Here is a 6,045-nt window from a genome sequence, read left to right on the forward strand (position 1 = left end):
GCTATGCTTCCTTACATTCATTTTGTCAATATTTCTCCAGTTTAGATATTTCTATAATAGCCTTCCCGTGGTCAGGAGTCAGTGTACAACATATTAACATGTATCAATACATATTTCTAAAGCCAATGAAACATCAAGTAAAGGGCATAAAAAGAACAAAAGTCTGCATATGATTGCACTTTAAAAGGACAAAGTCATGAAGTATCTGTAGCTATTGTTCAAGCATGGTAGTAAGATCCTGGAAACTTTTTCCTATCCCCATTTTATTTATTCTCTACATTCACACCACACTATTGCTTGATGCAGGCGAAGCTTGCATAAAATAAGGAGCAGGCTTCTGTCTTCATTTGATGTTAATATGAGATAATCACATGCATGACTCGAGCCAAATGTCATTGCTTTACAGCTCCCTTCCAGCTAGTCGCTCTTTGCTCTTGGACAGTGGAAAAGCCTTGGAGGATCCAAAAGAAGGTGCTTGCAACCAGTTAACTTCATCTACCTGTAACTGCCAGCAATTGAGGGTGTAAAATAGAATAAAAGAGGATGGGATGGGCATTAATAACTAGAGAACTGGATTTTGTAAGCTGCTTTAGGTGAATCAGCCATGGTGGAGCTAGGCTTTGTGGGTAGATTCTGAATTATAAATTACACAGGCAGTTTTAATGGCAAAATGAATCAGGTTTGACAATGATGTTTACCTTAGAAAGTAGCTGGTCTTTCAGCAAATGTTTAAAAACACCCAATAAAAGCGAACTAGTCTTTAGGATAAAAGGAAACTTAAATGCACTCAATGCATATTTTCCATACTGAGCACAATCTAGTTGATAACCTATTGATAATGTTTAGTTTTGCCCCCTTGCCCTGCAGTGTGATTCCATCAACTAAGTCAAAGTAAAGTATATGGTAGATAAAGTGTAAAGGTTAAGCTAAATGCAAACTTTATTCAGGAGCTTGGAGTATTTGATAAAGACAGTTTAACTTTTTGTGCAAGTCTTCCTAAGGCACAGACAGAACACGAATATACAACCACAGGACCAGTTACATTTTTATTTTTATTTTTTGCATTTTACCCAATTTCAAAGCATGGGACAAATGGTATCTGTAAGATATTAGGAATAGCGAATCTCTGATCTATTCAGGTTTCAAAGAAAGTGGGTGAGAAATGGCAGGTGTTAACAGCAGTTTAAATGCTGTAGCAAGAATTATATACACTGTTCTATTTGCCAGCCATTAATAGCTCTCTGAATTTTGGGAATAATTTCAACCTCCAGTCACAGCACTTGACCAAGCCTTTGGTTAGATGGAAAATTAACTAGTTTTAACATGAAGTTCCATCGATGGAGGGGAGTCTGTGCAGTGCATGCTCTTTGGTGCTAATAAAGCTACACTTGGAAAGAGAATGTAGCAATGTCATGGTGAAGCCTACCAAAAATTTAGGAGGCGTTGCTTGCTTGTTGCAGTGTTACAAAACAGGAAGCGCACAATACTGCATCCACATACGCAAGTTAGATGTGTTCAAATAGAAATAGGAACTCAGTGCTAACTTTTGGAAGAATGATACTCAAATAGGGGAAGGGTAAATTCATCTTATCACATACTGACAATGCTAGCAATGTTTTTCATGACTTTCTTATTCACAGAAATCACAATGGCAGCAGCTCTTAGGAGGCAAAGTACCGGTAACTAGGTGAGGTAAAAGTTTACTGCACCATCCTGGCAACACATGTAACTCAAATGTGTGATGGTGTTGTTTTCAAAAACAACCCACAGGCATTCCATGATAACTAATTTAAGAAAAGACTCATGACTTGGAAATTCAGCCAAGTACCTAACAGCATGGAAATGATAAGTAAAAGTTCCTTCCTGTACTGCTTACATGGCACAGAAGTCCAGAGTCTAAAATACTGCATTCTTGTATAACGTAGATACCATATGCACCTAGACTTTCCCTTGGTCTTTGAGCCCTGATTGCTTTCCTCTGCAGCTAAGGACAATATTGAAACTGAGGCGAACACTACGTCAATGTTTAACAAGAGATTTGGTTATAAATTACGGACTTTTAACTCTGACAACCGAGTTATTTCAAAGCTTATCTTAAGTGATGCAGCATGTTTAACCAAAAGTTAAATGGCAAAGCAATGTTGCAGGCATTATCAGAACATCAGGCTTGCTCCATGCTGGCTGTAAATAGCTGGTGCATGTTTCTAAGTTCAGGACTCTCCATCTCCTTTCTCTTGGTAACTTGCGAGCTCATGATATAAACACTTGTTCTGATTTCCTGCTGCTTCCAGTCTTGAGTCCTTTTTAACCATTTGCGTCTCTCAACTTTTCCAAATATTACCTACTACGTACTGCTAATTTGTGCTATTCTATCCAACCCCAAAGGAAGTAGTTAAGAAAGCCAGTGGTCAGGGCATAGCTGGCAACCTACAGCCCAAGTGGTTAAAAGCTTCAGTGTTGCTTCCAACTTGAAAAGGGAAAAGTACTGGGACAAGAAAGAATGCAGGGAGCATAACTTGCAAGTAAACATCACATAAGAGACTGTAGGACTTTGATGTTGTTTATATGGTACATAAATGAAAGTGGCCTTTAACTTAACAGCTTTGGGTACTTTGATCCTGGAATTTACCCTGTAACCTTGTATAATTTATTACAGATAAAAATTGAGCAGATAGTAGAATATATGAATAACGCATGTAGCCATTTTTAGGGGAGAAATTGCTGTTTCCCCAATTTACAGTAATTCTACAGGAAACCTTACAAATCTTGAATTATCTGTGAAGCAGACGATATTTTGCATTTTCCACATTTTGTGACCTGTACTTTGTGCTGCGACAATTACTTTGAATTACTGCAGTTGGCAAGGGCTATTGTTCTGAGGTTAGTACATTGTGGCTTTTGAGCAAATTGTTCTTCTTTTTAAAGGGGTATTGATCTAAAAATAGATTCTATTGTCTGCTGAGCTCTATTGAGTAGGCATAGCAGAGGCACATGTAACAACACTGCACCAAGCATTTGCACCGAGAACGGGGAATCTGTGGCCCTCCATATGTTGCTGGACTACAACTCCCATCAGCTCTTAACTGTTGGCCATGTTGGCTGGGGTTTATAGGAGTTAAGAGCCCAATCGTATCTGCTGGACCACAGATTCTCCACAGATGTTGTGCAAGTTCAAGCACTAGAAGTCATAAAGAGCCATCTGGGACTGGATAAAAGGGAAGTACAGGACCTGTGGAGTTAGAACCAGGCTACAGGAAGTTTTTGCTGATACAGTATTAAGAGCCACTTGCAGCCATCTATAGATTATGTTACTGAGAGATTAAAACTGTTCCCAACAAATTCTTCTTTGCACATAATCCATGTTAAAAATACATATAACTTAATGCACACTGGACTGTATTTTCCACTACAGCAATACTCTTCAACTTTGGATCCCAGCTGTTGTAAACTTCATCTCCCCTTATCCCCAGCCAATTTAGTCAATGGGCAAGGATGATGGAAGTTACAGTCTTACAACCCAAGGCTGAAGAACACTGCACTGTGTAGAAACTGAAGTGGAAGGATATGGGAGTCGCTGCTGTTATGCTCCAGTGCCAATTTCTCTGCATCTGGCACAGAAGCAGGAGGAAGGGATGATGCAGAAGTGACTCATACATCATCTGTCTATGCTTTGTCCCTCATGCCAAAGCGGAACTTGTGTTTCTCCATGATGATGAAGAGATGTAGGGGAGAGCCCGAGTTCTGCATTTCTGCACAGTGTCTGCAAAATAGTAAGCATAAGGCTTATTCTGAGTTGCAGTTAGAAATCAACTAAACGAAATATGTATACTAAATTCTTCATTAAAAGCAAATGAAGTTCCCTTTAGAAATGCATACTTCTCTTACTAGGTTCTAGGCTAATTTCCTGATCTGAAACTGCTCTTACTAAAGTTTTGTGCACCTAAAACTAGTTGGTGGTACGGAAGGCAGGTCATTTCTCTCTCTGCTGTTTGAAATTCTTTATTCTAAGTTGGTGTAGTTCAGCCTTTGTCAGCTGGGTGCTATCCATGTGTTCTCAATCCTGGCTTGGTCTGACGGCAATTGTATTCCAAACTTTCTGGGGGGCACCAGGTTATTGAAAGCTGTTGTAGTTTAACATCATGACCCAATGAAGAGTTTGGCAACTAAGCTCATGTACGCCTCTGCTGGAATTTTATTTGCCAATACGTTATCGAGCCTTGCAAAGTACTTAATAACTGACACTCAGCATACTTCATTATATTAGCAAGGTGTAGGCACTTAGGTGTGTGGTTCATGCTCTGGAAATATTGAGATTGATATAAGCTGCTTGGTGTGCCATAAGGTCATCAATAGAATGGTTAAGGAGATAAGGACAGCAAAAGGAAGTACACAAACACACATACTTGAATGATGGAATTTGCTGCTGTAAGATATAGTGATGGCCAGCAGCTTAGGTGGGCTAAAATGAGACTAGACAAATTCATGGAAGATAAAAACTATCAACAGCTACCAATCTTGATGGCTATATGCTACCTCCTAGATCTCTCTTGAATACCAGTTGCTAGGGAACAACAATGGGAGAGTGCTATTGTCCTCGTGACCTGCTTGTGGGCTTTCTGTAAATACCAGTTTGACTACTGTGAAACACAGGATGCTGAACTAGATAGCCCTCTGGTCTGATGTAGCAGGGCAGCTCTCACTAGTTACCATGGAGGAAGCTGGGGGCCTGTTTAGTGCTGCATTAAAAAAAGAAAAGCAATGCAAAGCACCTCTTTTTTCTGAGAGATCTGTTTTCAATAACCATACCTTTTTGTAGTGCTTTGGAAAACTTGCTCAGTCAGTTGAATGACAGAGTTTAATGAATATATTAGTGGGGGATAAATGCGTTCATATGGCTGGCTTACTGCACCCAGAAATACACCTCCAGAATCAATTCGGAAACATGAAGGCATTACTGGGATGAGTGGGACCACTGTCCCAGCTTCTGCCAACTTAGCAGTTCGAAAGCACACCAGTGCAAGTAGATAAATACGTAGGTACCACTGCAGTGGGAAGGTGAACGGCGTTTCCGTGTGCTCTGGCTTCCGTCACGGTGTTCTGTCGCACCAGAAGCGGCTTAGTCATGCTGGCCACATGACCCGGAAAGCTGTCTGTGGACAAATGCCGGCTCCCTCGGCCTGAAGTGAGATGAGCGTTGCACTCCACAGTCGCCTCTGACTGGACTTAACTATCCAGGGGTCCTTGAACTTGACCTTTTCAGAAGCTGGAAAATATAAATAATGGCCCAGTAATTGTGAACAGTGAAGATATGTGATTAAAATGCTCAGCATGTTCATTCTGGGTCAGTGGTAAAATTACTTGTGAAAGATGTCCTAAGTTTAAAGTTATTGCATTTCCTGCAGCTCACGCTTCATAACTCCTCTTCTGCCCATTGCAGCTTGACATACCTCTATTGCAAAGGCAGCTCCTATGCATGGGCAAACCTGGAGAGCTTGGCCACTTTACCCATCATGCTTAGATTTTTCCAGCTCTAGGCAGGTGGATCCTGGTGCAAAAGTGATTCACAGTTATTGGTACAAACGTTCCACGCTCTTTCCTGTTGCAGTGGTGGTGCAGAGGTTCACATACTTCTGTGAGAAAATAGGATTACAATGGTACCTCGGGTTACAGACACCTCGGGTTACAGACACTTCAGGTTACAGACTCCTCTAACCCGGAAGTAGTATCTCGGGTTAAGAACTTTACCTCAGGATGAGAACAGAAATTGCGTGGGGGCGGCACGGCGGCAGCAGCAGCCCGCATTAGCTAAAGTGGTACCTCAGGTTAAGAACAGTTTCAGGTTAAGAACGGACCTCCAGAACGAATTATGTTCGTAACCAGAGGTTCCACTGTATTATTCTCTCCATGTCACAACATTCTGGTCAGGCAGAAGTAGTTTAGTCTAGCTTTCCCTCAAAAGATGCTAGCTTTCTGTATGGAGGGAGTTAGGGCAGAACATTTAAAATACAACCCCCTATCAGTGAAGTGGCAAAGTGCCAGAAGTGC

Source organism: Podarcis melisellensis (assembly GCF_964234715.1).
Source record: "Podarcis melisellensis genome assembly, chromosome: 7".
In the NCBI taxonomy this organism is placed as follows: Eukaryota; Metazoa; Chordata; class Lepidosauria; order Squamata; family Lacertidae; genus Podarcis; species Podarcis melisellensis.